Source organism: Echinops telfairi, unplaced genomic scaffold (assembly GCF_000313985.2).
Source record: "Echinops telfairi isolate 266 unplaced genomic scaffold, ASM31398v2 ScPeMD7_60;HRSCAF=208, whole genome shotgun sequence".
Lineage (NCBI taxonomy): Eukaryota > Metazoa > Chordata > Mammalia > Afrosoricida > Tenrecidae > Echinops > Echinops telfairi.
The window spans coordinates 30,564,610-30,580,112 of NW_022103958.1; the positions used below are offsets into that span (position 1 = coordinate 30,564,610).

The 15,503-nt window shown below is 41.2% G+C and overlaps 1 protein-coding gene across 2 annotated transcripts in view; it reads right to left on the reverse strand.

The window, feature by feature from the left end:
• The window catches only part of NELL1 (neural EGFL like 1), a 1,001,735-nt gene that overhangs the window by 28,980 nt on the left and 957,252 nt on the right, over nt 1–15,503 (reverse strand). The gene's annotated exons all lie outside the window — the stretch shown is intronic.

Consider the following 15,503-nt stretch of genomic DNA (forward strand, 5'->3'; position numbering starts at 1 on the left):
ATTGATGTGTGTATGGATTGGGATAACAGTTGTATGAGCCCCTAATAAAATGTTTAAAAAAAAAAATCTATCTATCTGTCTATCGATCGATCGATCAATTGATCTATCTATCTATCTATCTATCTATCTATCTATCTATCTATCTATCTATCTATCTATCTATCTATCATCTATCTATCTAAATATCAAATCATAAGTGTCCTGGTTTTGTTTCTCTAGAGAACCCTGCCTAACACCCCTACCATTAATGGATCTGAAATGAGAGGAGGGCTTGGGGGCTTATTAACCAGAGCCAAGATCAAGATCAGGTGCCACTCTCATAGCTTGAGCAAGCCCGATCCTCTAACAGCAGAGGAGAAAATGTACAAGCTGGACAGGAACACACTGAGTGAGGTGCTAACAGAGAAGGCTGAGGGCTGAGGTCTTCTAACATAAGAGTCTAAGGCAATTTTAAGCTGCATAGTAAGTGCCAGATGCAGAATAAAAGAAGTGATGACCATGCACTATTTATTGGGTACTGGTTAGACCACGCTTAGATATTATGTTCCTTCAACAGCAAAGAACTATTGAGTGGACCTTACCCACTAGAACACAAAAGAAGACATCAATCAATAAGAGGATGTCATTCAATATCATCTTGCTCTAAAGCAGCGGTTCTCAACCGGTGGGTCTCAAACCCTTTGGGGGTCAAATGATCCTTTCACAGGGGTCACCCAATTCATAAGAGTAGCAAAATTATAGTTATGAAGTAGCAACGAAACTAATTTTATGGTTGGGGGTCATCACCACATGAGGAACTGTATCAAAGGGTCATGGCATTAGGAAAGTTGAGAACCACTGCTCTAAAGGAAAAGCAGGTGTTCACCCTGAAAAGGCAATGGCACAAAGAGGAGGTAGTGGGCTAGAGTGGTCACTACTTGAGATGCTATGATGTACCTCTTAGGAAGAGTTAACCCTTTTCAGTGTTAACCCTTTCATCTTTGTTTCTTACCCCAATCTCATTTTTGAATAAGAAGATGACCTTTGCTGTGATCCTTCTCTTACTCTTCAGTGTGTAGCCCTGTTGTTTTCCAGTGCATCCCTCATGTCCCCTTTTATTTATCACTCTCTCTTGAAACCATGGAAAAAGAAAACACTTTGTGTGGGATCACAATTTTCCTTACTTCTTCTTATATCCTGGTCTTATTTCCTAATGTCTACAAGGAAAAACCCCCTCCAGTAACCCATTTCTGTTCCACTATGGCCATCTGCTCCTACTGTACAAGCTTGAACTCTAATGGGCCTCATGACCACAGAGTTACACACCATGACCATTTACTTAGGGCAGGGAAGAACTAGCCCTGTGGCTTTCTAAGACGGTGTATCTTTATGGGGCTCAAATGCCTTATCTTTCTCCTGAGGAGAAGCTGGTGGTTTTGAACTGCTGATCAGTGGTTAGCAGCCCAACAGGGAACCCCCTACACCACCAGGGTTTTTAAGACCAGTCATGTATTTCTTAAGCATCTACCATCCTCTGTGTCATCCCTAGTGTATGTGTTAGAAACACAATTCATTCTTACAAGTATAGACCTGACATTTTTATCTTACTGAAAAGAGTATCCACATTTCCCAATGTTCCTTTTCTTGTCTCTGTCACTCTTTCAGCTCAATGGAAGCAGTACAAGATACCGCAGAAAAGATGAGATTACAGCCTGGCAGCTACAGGTTTCAGTTAGAGCGATCAGGCATTTCATCTGCCTGGGACTGGAGGGTTCCCAGCAACTGGGGGCCTTTCAAGTTTTAGGCAAATTACCTCACTTATCTCAATGGATCCCATTTGTAATCTTTCAATGCATTAGTTGCATGTCTCCTCAAAATTCACCAAATTTCAATGAGCTTTGATCTTATAATTTTTTAAAAATGGAGATAAAAACACCCCTATATTGTGACACAATTTGAGTAAGCACATAACACAATGTCATGTAACAACTGTTCTTGTTCACTGCTTCTATAAGTGCTCTCCCATAAGGTTCAACTTATCTTATAGATTCTGCTGTCCCATCTCTTCAGGATGCCTTCAAATTTGTACCAAGAGTTAGTTGTGAGCCTTATTGCGAAACCATTCCATATATATATATGGAATTTCCACTGAAATTCAGAATTCTCATAGAAATCTACAAAGGTTTTCTCACAATAATAGCTAGTCAAACCCAGAATTGCTAACACATCAAGCCCTTTATGAACTCTAACAAGTGTAATGTAAATATGAAGTGACTCATGTTGAAAGAATATAAATTTCCAGCACTCTATGAACTTGCCTTGGTTACCAAGCGTATTACTTACAGGTTGTACAAAATGTAGGTGTTTGCCTGCAGATGGAGAGAACAATTTCCTGCAGGGAGGGGATAAGATGAGAGCGAAAGCGGTGCAGCTTTCTACATTAACGAAGTTGGTTTATTCTCTGCCAGGAACAAGTCATGCTTCTGTAAGTAGTGATCAAATCTGCTTCAAATCAATACACTTCTGACCAGTGTCTGAGAATAATAAAAATCACTATGTTTAGAAATATTTGTGATCTAAAGGTTGTTTTACCGCACAGAGCAGCTACAGTATTGATGGCAGTCACCTTAAATTTATGTTTTCTTATATATATGTTTATGGGGAGAGAAGACTGTTATAGATGAACTCTGAACTATAAAGAAATGGAACAGATACTTATTTCAAAATAAATACCAGCTGTTTATCACGGGGTCTTACACATTATATTGTGATATTCATTGAATTATTTAATTTCTTTAACAAAATTTCTCCCTCAGCTGAAAAGTATAACTCTCCTATACTTTAACTTTATGTGACCACTGTCTTCTCTATCTTACTGTGCATAACTATATGGGAACTTGCTTGCCTATTTTACTTAGCCAGAGATTTGTAAGATTCTGGTCTTACCTAGCCTTATCTCCCACAGTACTTTAAGAATTATCTTTTAACTATTAAGAAAATGCATAAACTGTCGAATTTGAATCAGGTTGAGTTGTGATTTTAACAAGAAGCTTTGTTCTAGTTTTTTGGACCCAAATTTCTCCTGGGGAAAATAAAGAAGTCATATGAAATAGATCCCAAGCACTTACCTGTTTCGAACCTATGAAATTATTCCTCACATCTGTAAGGGTGAGCGTACAATTCAAATTCAGAATGTGAGTCATGACAGACAGAGGAGCCAAGATAAAGATGATGGGAAAAACCCTGTCTCAGGACAAGAAATGGGTTTCTTAGAATTCAACAGTTGTCTAGGACATTCAATATTATTGAAGCATCTCTAGTCTCCCTTAATGACTATTTGCAAACCAGGACTCAGGGGTGGAAGTCACAAGAGAAGAAGCATCATTTCCCTGTCTGCATTGCAATCTTTGCAATGTGATCCTTGGTGACAAATAGGCATGAGGAATTCAGTCAGGGTGAAAAACTAAAACACTTCTATTTTTACAAATTGTTTTTTCAAATAAGTTTCAGATGAGAAATAAGGTTGTCTTCTATCCCAAGAAAATATCTTAGGCAGAGAAGTTACCAAGTAATTTCATTTAGTACAAGAAGCATCCACAATTTAGATGGAAATCAAAGGGAACAACAATCATTTTGAAAACACAGAACATCCATTTCAATGGCATAGATCTGAAGCCTGATCACAATCTAAATGGTAAGAGTCATTTATAACATCTAAGAATCCAAATAACTCTTGTGTTTTTTACTTAGTGTCTCTTTTCATCAATCTAGTAATTGGAGTTATGTTTTAAGAGGGTAATCACGGCTTTCCCCCAAACTCTCCCCAAGTAGAAAGTAAGTTAGGATGAAATAAAAAATAACATTTTGGACCCTGAAGCCAAGAAGGGCAGAATCTATTGAAAACTAAGCTATAAATAAATCTGGACTTGATCATATACTATCTTTATTGGAAGGATTTCATTTCCGTGAATATTATTCCTTTCTTCATATTTCCTCTGTTGGAGCACATACTCACTCAGATCAACTGGTTTCATGAGACCAATCTGAAACCAAGAGTGGGAGATCTGAGCAGTGGCAACCTGCTGCTCTTGGCTGCTAGAAGATTAAACTCCTTCTATTTTGAATTTGTTTGGGAAGTCTAACCTTAAGGACCAAAACTAAATTAGTGGTCAAGGGAAAGCAAAGTAGGTCATTCACCTGTTAGAATCTAACAAAGGAAAGCTTGCAATTTACCTGTGATTCAGCTCAGCTCACTCATCAGCGTAAGTAGTGACCAGAGGCCAATGGAAGTGCACTTTTTTTTCTTTCTGAAAGTTCCTTTATTAACTCACTTATCCAAAGAACTCTTTATTGAACACAGATGATCTGTCAGGCACTATTCTAGGTATTAATATATCAAACAGACAAAATTCCTGTTCCTAGTAAAGCTAACTGTTATGAGGCAGATACAACCGCAGAGAAGACCTTCCATGCACACTCCTCAGGAGCCTGAAGCTAATTTGCTTTTTGACCATTTCCAGATCCTTCTATTGAGTCATGATGGAGAGCTCTGGGTTTTTATTATGTATAATAATGATCATTTACAAAGTCTATGCACTATACTTTTAGAATTTTCAAGATCCTTCCAAATACATGATCTCATTTATCCTTCCCCAAACTTAGAATGTTAGCATTTCCATCATACCCACTTAGAAGATAACAAAGCTTGGGTCACTTAAACAATCAATGTTTCTCAAACATTTCTACAGAGAATCCAAAGCTTACATAATTGTGTATATATAAGGGGACTTCAAAAAGTTTGTGTGTGTGGGGGTGGTGGTAGAATTAAAAGGTAATGGAGTTTTTTCATGATTTTGAAACCCATATACATCTATCTCCAAACGATCTGCATGAATACATTCTTTTCACCAACTCTCAGCTGAGGAACGGTTACCCCTTATGGGAGCAGCCTGGGAAAGCCTGACCTTCCTGACCTTCTCCCTGGTTCCATCTATAAAGCAGGAGTGCGTGGCAACCTTCTGGGGTTGTCATGAGGATTACAGGGCACGATGTTGACAGATATTGGTTGCTCAATAATAATTCTAATCGGTAGCTGGTTAATTGGGAGGGCCTTGCTCTTTTCTGGAGAAAATAAGCCTAATCAATCAGAATTATACAAGCAAAACTACACATATGAAAAGAATCACATTGATATGTTTGTGATAGAGAAGTTGAATTTTGGGAGAAAACCACTCCATTTATAGAGCCATCATTTATGTTACAAAGATACTTTAAAATAATTGAATATTTTCTGTACCATTGCAAAGCACTGAGAGGAGCAAATAGGATGCCAGTCCTTACATTCCTTAGGTTAGAGCCCAAGGACTTTTATCAACTGGGCTCCGTGTCTGTTTCCAGACTTCTTTCAAGCCATCTCCCACATAGGAGTACCAGCTGAGACTCCAGTCAATCCCAGGGATGTCGCAGTAGAATCATGTGTCATAGCACTTTCGATTGCTACTTTTAAACAAAGGAAACCATTTTATTGGCACACAGTCCACATGCCATACAATTCAATAGTTGTGTCATACCCAGAAGAGTTGTACCATCAGTACCATAATCAATTTTAGAACATAATGACCGCTTTTTCAGAAGTAGATTGTGAGGCTTTTTTCCCCAAGACATCTCTGGATGGATTCAACTATCTGGTTTTTGGGGGTGGCAGCCAAGTGCATTAACCGTGTGCATGGCCCAAGGACTCCTCCTCCTTGATATCCACAACACGTGTGGTAGTTATATAATTGTTTGTCAATTTGAGGATTAAGAGTGTAGGGGTGGAGTCTAGACTGTCAATCAGATCACCATCAAGGAGGCCTCTGTGTGGGCCTGGCCTTCTCCTAAGAGTTCTGGGAACTCCTGTATTTTTTTTTCTTGGAGACTCTCTCTCTGTTCACTCCCTGAGAGGATGCTCTAATGACAAGACACATGGTACTACACTGATAGACCACTGTGTCCTAGGAACTGGAGGAACCACGTGAAGACCCCTGCCAGCATTGAGATGCTTACAACGCCACTGGATCCACAAGATTTCCAACCCACTGGCCTGTGATCTTCCTACATTTGGCATCATTGCATGTATTTTGTGAATTTGAAGAGGTCCTTACAAATTGGTATTGGACATATGGGCTAATATGTCTGGTACCTCATCCTTGTTGGAAATCTTACCATCTAGAGGCAAAATTTAAAGACACCCTAGTGTACACTGTAAGGTAAGCAGTGGACTGCAAACTGGAGGATTGGCAGTTTGAATCTCTCAGCTGCTCCACAGAAGAAAGATGAGGCTATGGGCTCCTTTAAAGATTTACAGCTTCAGGAATCCTCTACAGTAGCAGTTCTCAACCTTCCTAATGCTGTGACCCTTTAATACAGTTCCTCATGTTGTGGTGACCCCCCCAACCATAAAAATATTTTCACTGCTACTTCATCACTGTAATTTTGCTACTGGGTTGTTTGACAACCAAAGGGGTCGTGACCCACAGGCTGAGAACCGCTGCTCTAAAGGGTCACTGAACATCAAAATCGAATCCATGGCAGTGGGTTTTTGTTGCTGTTGTTTGATGTTTTCTATAGAATAGAACTAGATCTTGCCCATGCCTCCTATTAGACTGCTATTTGCTCCCCCTCCCTGGAATCCTTTTCTTGGGACCTACTTTGTCTACACAAGTTCACGGGTATCCACCTCCAGATTTAGTGAAAAGAAATCATCTTCTATGAGAGATTTCTGGAATATGTTGTCCCCCTTCATGCCTCGGCTTGGAGAGAAGTTAACCATTTTTCTTTAGTCTGTTATTGTTTGTTTGCTTATATACAAAGGAACACCAAAAGTTTGTGAAAGATTCCATTGTTTTTCATTCCCTTTTCCAAAAATGTTTTAAAGTCCATGCATCTCCCTCATGCCTGACCACCTCCTCCAAGCCCTCTTTAGCCTAGAAGGCTGTGTCTTACTCCAACCTGAATGCCCAGTGCGTGATGCACAGAGTGGCACAGGGTACCCCCCCACTCTCAATAAATATTCCTGACAAAAATGAATGGTGAGTGTATGCTGACAGTGCTGTCTTTGTTTGGAGTAAGACTGCTTAAAATCCCCTGCTCACAAATGCACAAGTAAATATCTCGCAGACACACGAGGAAAGTGGAACTAAAACAAACAATTCAATATTCACTCCAAACAAGTTGTAGATGCTGGCTTCTGAATTGTTGCTCAGAGCTGATCTGTCTCTTAAACACAGCCAAGCCAAAGATGTTTGTAATGAAGCAATTGCTCATACTGAGCCCCAAGAGGCTGGGCTCTGACAAGTACAAGCAATTCCATATCAAGGTGTGCACAGCAAAGAATGCAGGTGAATATCCCTCCTGAGACTCAGAGAAGTTCAATCAGAGGTGGCTGGAAACCCTGAGCCTGGATCTGGTGATTTCAGCAGTTGTTCTTACTTTCATTTTGTGACCTGGGTCATTCTAAGATTCTAGTGCAATCTATGAATTCTCCTCTTCCAAAAGAGGTGCACAGCTACATATACTCAAAGGGTTTTGTCCAATTTCAGGCCATCCACAACTGGACCAACTGGGAACATCATGATAAACAGGAAATAAAGTTGCTGAGAATTTCATCTGGCTTGGATCCACAATCATGGAGGCAGTCATTAGAAGATCAAACAGTGTCCTGCATTGGCTAAATCTACTGCATAAGACCCCCTTTAAAGTGTTGAAAAGTAAGGAGGACACTTTGAGGCAAAAGTGCATCTGACCCAAGCTATGGTCTTTAGAATCACGTCATCGGCATGTGAAAACTGGACACTGAATAAGGAAGCCTGAAGGAGAATCGCGGCATTGAATTAGGGTGCTGGTGAAGAACACTGCAAGAACTAGGGACTGCCAAAAGAACAACAAACAGACAGATCTGTCTTGGAAGAAGAACAGCCAAAATGCTTCTGAGAGGCAAGGATGATGAGACTTTGTCTCACATACTTTGGACATGTTGTCAGGAGAGACCAGTCCATGCATAAGGACATCATGCTTAGTAAAGCTGCAAGGCAGCCAAAAAGAGGAAGATTTCCAATCGGATGGATTGATACAGTGGCTGCACTGAAGGGCTCAACACAGGAGCAGTTATTCCATGAACAGCACTACAAAGCAATCCTTTGTATTGCCATCCTCCTGCATATTATCCAACCTTTCCTATAAAGGGGATGGTGGTATAATGGTAGCTTCAAGGTCAGAGGTTCGAACCCACCCAGGAGCTCTGAGGGTGAATAGACCTGGTGATCCACTCCTGGAAAAGTTCCAGCCTTGGGCTCCCTTGGGAGTAGCGTTGCTCAGCCCTGCAGTCACTGAGGCAGAAGTCACTAGACAGTAGTGGGTTTCTTTCTTTTTTTTAGTCAACGCAACAACCCTCTAGTACCATCCAGTGAGCTCCACCCCTTCACTAAGGCCTTCCTCCCAACTCCAGGCTCCACTTTATTCTTGTCTTCAGAGCTCCCACGGGGCCTATTCATGAAATATAAAATCCCCATCAAGTGCCTGTGGAACCCTGTATGATTCCACTTTATATGCCTAGTGTCTAAGATAGCAACTGGATTCTACATATTGCGTCTAAGTTTCGGTGGCCTGAAACTTCACATTGTCAAGTCTTAGTTTACTATAGTAGCCAGAAAAGTGGCCTCCTAGATATCATTAGAAAATTAGAGGTTATCCTGGGAATAAAGCAAAAGATACTACATAAATGAAACATACACTCATCTAAAATATAATGCCTAGGACCACTTCGTTTAGGACAATCCAGCTATCCCCACTCAACCCTTATCACATAATTAGGTAAAATACAGTTAAGCTGAATGATTTACAGTGTCATTGATCACAGTAAAAAAATTAATAAATAGACATAGAATGATTTCCTGACAATAAAATTAAAATAATAGAAAAATTCTTGTATTTAAAGAACAAGGATATACTCAATGCATTTTTGTTGCAGAACTAGAAAAACTATTTACTGAAGCAGCTCATTATTTAATCATACTGAGTCACCAAAATTTTCTAGAAATTTGTAGAATGGACGACACTCATTCTCAAGTATTCATTTAGTGTATTATGCCCAGGATTCCTGGGCAGAAATAAATGCTCTGCTGTAGAAGATTACTTTAAAGGGCTACAGAGCAAAGACTCTCTTTGGAGACCAAGGTGTGCCTGATCCACACCATAGTTCAGACCCACTTCTATGCATGTGGAACTCGTGGAAGTGTAAGGAAGATCACAGAAGAAATAGTGCCTTTGAGCTGTGAAGTTGATGAAGAATCAACAAGTCTGTCTTGGAGAAAGCACAGCCAGAATACTCCTTAGAAATAAGGATGGTGAGACTTTGCGCCAGATACTTTGGGCATCTCTCCCTGGAGAATGACGTCACACTTGAGTAGAGAGTCCATGAAAAAGAGGAAGACGCTCATCAGATGGATGGCTACATTGCCTGCACCAACGGCTCTCACGCAGAGGTGATTGTGAGGCTGGCTCAGGCCCAGGCAGTGTTTTGCTTTGCTGTACACAGGCCCACTATAAATTGTTTCTGACTAGCAGGCATCTAACAACAACAAGGTCAACTAGACTTTGGGCATTTACAATGGAGTAAAGACACTGAAAAGAAACCAGCTTACTTATAGTTAATCTAAAATTTTGCAAATATATTTTCAAATTGTACCCTTTATTGGAAAGTACCATAGCATTAGTGCTCTAAGGACCAGATTTTGAGCAATGTACTATTGGAGACATGGTCCCTTTCTGTGTAATTAGGCCGGACCCGCTGAGACTGGTTGTAAGGTAAAAGAGAACCTCCCATTCGTCAGACTCACTTCTCACTTTACTGTTCTCCTTGTGTTGCTATGCACAAAAGCTATATCTGTATCTATCTGCAAGCTTGGCTGAGCTGCTTAGCTCAGAATGGCAGGGGGATGAAGACAGAAAATCCATTGGCTACACCTGATGAACAGTGTGAGCATCTGCTTGTTCCCCATCCCACTGTAACTTTTCAAAGAGACGTACACATTAGCACATGGAGACACAGACAGTGGAATGCTTTGAACTGCGCCACAAAGGAGCACAACTTGAGCCTGGACCAGAGTGGTGGTCCTCGGGTGCCCCATCTGGTCTTTGCATACACTGTGTACCTTTTCAGGGCCTGCATCCAAAGTTGTTTCATTTGTTCATGGCTAGTCATAGTGGCCATTAGGAAATCTTCACCTGTAGGGACTTTGTCACCCAAAGGATACATCCTGGAAGGTGGCAGAGTAGGAATGACCCCGAATGCCTCTTTTGTCAGGATTAGAAAGGATCACAATAGGCACACGGCCTAGCTCATAGGGCTGCTGGAAGAAGGCCTGTGGCACTGTTTCCAGGCTCGATAGCTAGTGTGTGACCCTTCAGCACAACTCCTAGGAAGACGTGGTTGCCATTCCAGAGTCCAAGTGGAGAACTACAGGTAATCACAGGAGTCTGCTGTGTCAGCTCAGGGGCCGGAGAGCGATCAACACACCACTCCCTGCTTCCTGTTCCTTCCTATATCTTGATTAAAAAGCTATCAAAATGAATATACAGTGAGGCAGGGTTGAGAATCACTTTAGGAAACCGTACTTCCTTAGGATGTGACAAGTGAAAATAGAGATATTGAATGGTGAGTAGAGGTGTAGAAAGAGAGCCGTGGTCTTAGGTAGGCTCAGTGTGCCTGTGTGAGGTGTGAGAAGGAGAGAGGAAGGGAGGGAAGGAGGGAGAGAGAGACAAAGATTAGGGGTTGGGGTTAGGAGGAGAGGGGAAGGGAGAGGGGAGAGGAAAGAAAAGAAGCTTCTATGTGGGAACAGATCACAGAGATGGACTGACATTCACAGGAGTTGGGAATCTTATTTTCAAAAACATAAAATACCAATTTGTAAGTAGATGTTGGTTTTTCTTCATTTTTAAACTCATTTAATTGTCCTCAGTAGTCCCTAAATAAAGAGGCAACGGATCACAAGTTCTTTGCTAAAAGTGAGAATCACTGACTCCAACCACTGAGTCAAAAGGCCGAGTCTTCCTTACTCTTCAACAACAACATTTCACATTCATATCTTTATGAAAATGCAGGTTTGCAACTTCCGGTGCACCCACACTCTGGGCATAATGATACATGGGAGAAAGGAAGAGGCAGGAACTGGTAAGATGGTTATTGTTCAAACATATGATCTACATTCGAGGGAGAGAGGCAGATCTTAAACATCTTTGCTCATAAAACAATTAAGACTCACAGGCACACCATTCTCTATGATGTCAATGCCATTTGATGCTTACAGTCACTGATGAAGTCAACAGAGCAGGTGTTATTAGCCTCCCTCATCTGACAAAGACTGGTATGGAGTGACATGAGATTGCTCTCCTAAAAGCCTGCATCTCCTACACTTTCAGATCTACCACATGCTATTTTTTCCATTGTCGAGGGAGGGCAGTGGGGGTGGGGGTGACTATAGCTAAGCACACATTTCACAACCACTTTGAAAAAAAAATCAAGAATGCCTTAGATGCTATTTCTTTTTAATGTAAGCATCAGTAGTTGATGTTATTTAAGGCTTTTATTCCGATGTGCCAATTTTCAGTGCCATTAAGATATGCTATTGTGATTCAGAATAGTTCATATCACAAGTCTCTCAAGAACAAAGATTGATCTTCTTCGTATCTGTATTCCCAGAAGGCCTAACAAGGTGCTCATATGATGGTTGCCCTCAATAAATATTTTTTTTATACTGAATTATTTAAAAGACTTACATGGTTTTGTGATATTTAATATCTTACATCGTGCACTGGTGCAATTTACACAACTAGCTAGGCCAAGCCAAGTATGAAGATAAACCCTACCTGATATAATTTTGAATGTCTGTTTCTTCACTCACTGACTTCCATGCATTTAGTGTCTGTTTAGGTGGAGGAGCCCTGGTGGTTGCTAATGCAAGATCAGCGGTTTGAAACCACCAACCGGCCTCTCCACCACAGGGGAAGATGAGGATTTCTACTTCTGTAAAGGGTTGCTCTCTCCAAAATCCACAGGGGACATTCTGCCCTATCCTATGGGGTCCCTAGAGGGCTCCTATGAATTGGAAATGACTCCGGCCCAGGGAGTTGATTATTTTTTTAATGTGCGAGGCAAGTCCCTAGGTAGAGCAACCTGAAGGTTGTCTTCTGTCTCCCACAGGACGGACATTGCCAGTCTCCCACACCACTCTTCTTTTTCATCCAGAGTCCATAACGGATTGCAATGGCCACACAGAAACTCACAGACAACGTTCACAGTTATGGAGCTTATCACAGAAGTGACAGATTACAATACAGGTAGACATGGTCAGGCTAAAGGTGTACACTCAGGACGTATTACAGAGTTCTTTCAGGGCCTCTAAGAAACACTGAAAGGGCATGCCACTGTGCTCTAAGCATCAGCCAGAAGGCACGCAGTTCCAGCTCAGTGAGTCAGCAAACCCAGCTCCCCATGAAGAGCCCAGAGGCACCCCACTCCACAGGACAGCCTTCCTCCTCAGACCACTCAGCTTTGCTTGCTTTGTGGGCTGTGAAGTCTTCCACTCTGGCTCTGGCTCTGGCTCCTGGTTCTGTGGCTCAGCTGGTGTTAAAGCTCTGGGAGGTTCTCTGTGCAGGGTCCTCCAGTCCAGAGGATGTGCTCCACTCCTGGCTCTCACAGGGGGTGAGGCTCGCCCTCCCCCCCCCACTTCTGAGATGACTGCTTTTATAAGCAGCAGAATCACAATCACAGTGAATCCTGTTAACAAACACTCACACTGAGTCCTAGCAGTATTTTCCCTAGTGGAGGAGTAGATTAGCTTAATCTATTTGCAGTGCTTAATCGCAAGGTGAGTTATTTGAAGCCACTCCATGGGACAAAGATGCAGCTTTCTGGACCTGTAAATGGCTTCACTCTCAAAAACCCAGGATGGTAATGCATTTTATGAATTTTATTTTACCTAGACACATCAAGAAAAGGTTGTTTGGTGGGAGTTACAGAGAATATGGCATGAAGAGCCACATTAATGATTTGCTGCCCTTCAGGTTGGTAGTTCCAACCTACCCTCAGGCACTAAGGTCAACCGGCCTGGTGATCTGCTTCCACAAAGATGAGAGCCACAGGCAGCTCAGACACACTTTCAACCTGTAACACGGGCCCCTGGGAATGGAACTCAGATCCATGACAGCATGTTTGGTTTGGCTTTTAATGTTCTGGTTATGACTGAGAGACTGGGGGGGTGCAGTGATGGAAATACAGACAAGGTGTCTACCCTCAAAGAACTTACATACTTGTGCTAGGAGACTGATAATTACACACACATGTAATAAAGTTTGGAATTTTAAGAATGCGACAAAACATTTAACAAAGAATGATATAATGAAGTGAATGGGGAGAGTTTTACTTTAGGTAAAATAGTGGGGGGTGGGTCTCCCTGTAAAAATACTGTTTGAACTACAAACTAAGGAATAATAAGGAGACCTTTAGGGAACAGGAGAGGAACCAAATGTTCTTGACAGAGACCAGCGAGGGTAAAGGTACCGGATTAGGTAGCAACTCGCTGCCATGTTTAAGCCATGTTAAGTAAGCAGTCAAGGCAAAGATGAGCCCAACACTGACACAGGGGCGGTATCACCTAGCGTTACGGAAGCTGTGTGAAGAAGTTAGAAGTCTATTGTAAGTTCACTATGAAGGCACACGAGATAAGAAAAACACATGGTTTGATTTATACATCTGCTTCCCACGCATATCCTGAAACAACAGGGGATCTCAATTACTAAATGAACATTAAACGAAGGTCAGGTTCTCATTCTCATTAAGGCTATTTACAAAGATTTTCCCAACATATGACATGAAAGGGAATTCAGACGAACAGTTACTCAAATGGAAACTGCCAGTCATGCAGACAATTGTATCCCCTGGTAAGGAGTTCAGGTTGCCGAGATTTCCTGAGCAGAGCGTGAAGCAGCTCAGGGATGAGCCAGGGCTTCCCCAGGGAGTGCAGGATGTGGTTTCCTCCAAGGCACACGAGTTGGCAAGGCCGAGAGTAGGCTGAGTGGTCATCACCTCTGCCATGACACCAGAGATGTTTGTGAGAGTGGCAGCAATATATGGATAATTACATCAGGGAGAAAAAAAGCATCAACTGGGACTGCTTCTGGCAGGAAGGATGGATGGATACTTTTGAATCAGGGGGCCTAGACTTGAGTCTAAGTCATATTAAACTATTAGGGTCAAGACAATCCCCTTTCGGGGCCAGAGTTCCTTCACCAGTAACATGGAGTAGTTTAATTTTTTCAGCTTGGGAACACCAACAAAAGGGGCTCATTGGAGAGCTGAAGAATAAATCCCTTTTTCTGTTCACAATCCTGTTCTATAGCAAATACATTTCAATGCAGTTTAACAAGAACAGCGTTAACAGCATGTATGCGGGCAAAGATCTAGAGTTGGCAGTGGAGAGGCATGGTAACTCCTGGGAAGACATGAAAGAATGCTTTGGGTGAAACATGGGCTGACATTAGACAAATGAACATCAGAGATCAACATGATCAAGGAAAAGAAGGGATCACCAGAGATCTAGAGTTCCGTGCATTCCAGCTAGGGAAAAGGCAATATATGCAAAGGCACAGAAGCCTGTAACAATGAAGCAGGTCCAACTAATTATAAAACAGATCAACTACATGATCTCTATGGGCTTTTCTTCACTAACATTTTATTATGGATTGAATTGTGTTCTCTCCAAAAATATATTGAAGTATTAACCTCTGTTACCAGTAAATATCAGCTATTTAGAAACAAGGGCTTTCTATTTTTGTTAATAAAGTCATATCTGAGAAGACTGGGTCATGAAGCTAAACATTAATTGATGCTTTACACAAGTAGAATAGACACAGAGACACACAGAAGGGAAAAACAGATACCATGGGAAAATTACAAGTCAAAGAATGTTAAGAAATGCCTAGATCTACAGAAGTTTATAGATACAGGGACATTCTCTTACATACTGTAGCAAGAGAAAAGGACTCTGGCTGACACCCTGAATTCAGACCCTTTGAATCCAGAACTGTGAAAAACTACATTTCTGCTCTTTAAAGACATTAACTTGTGGTATTTTTGTATGCCAGTATTAGGTAGCTAAGACAAAGGTTAAGTGGTTCTATTTCAATGTAGTTTTTAAAAACACATTTTTTATTTAGTCCTCATAGTTAAATTATACATTAATATTTTAACATCTGTCTATCCATCCATCATCCACCCATCCCCATCCCCATCCCATGACAAATACATGATTGTATCTATCCCTCTTCACTTATCATCTGTTTACAATTGTTGCTGAAATATCAAGAAATATGAGAAGCATATGAAGAGTTAGGATAAATATTAACCCTTCGTTGGAGCTACAAATCATTCATTACTTTAATATCAAAAGTAACATTGATCAAATATGAGTAGTTATCATTATTTAAGA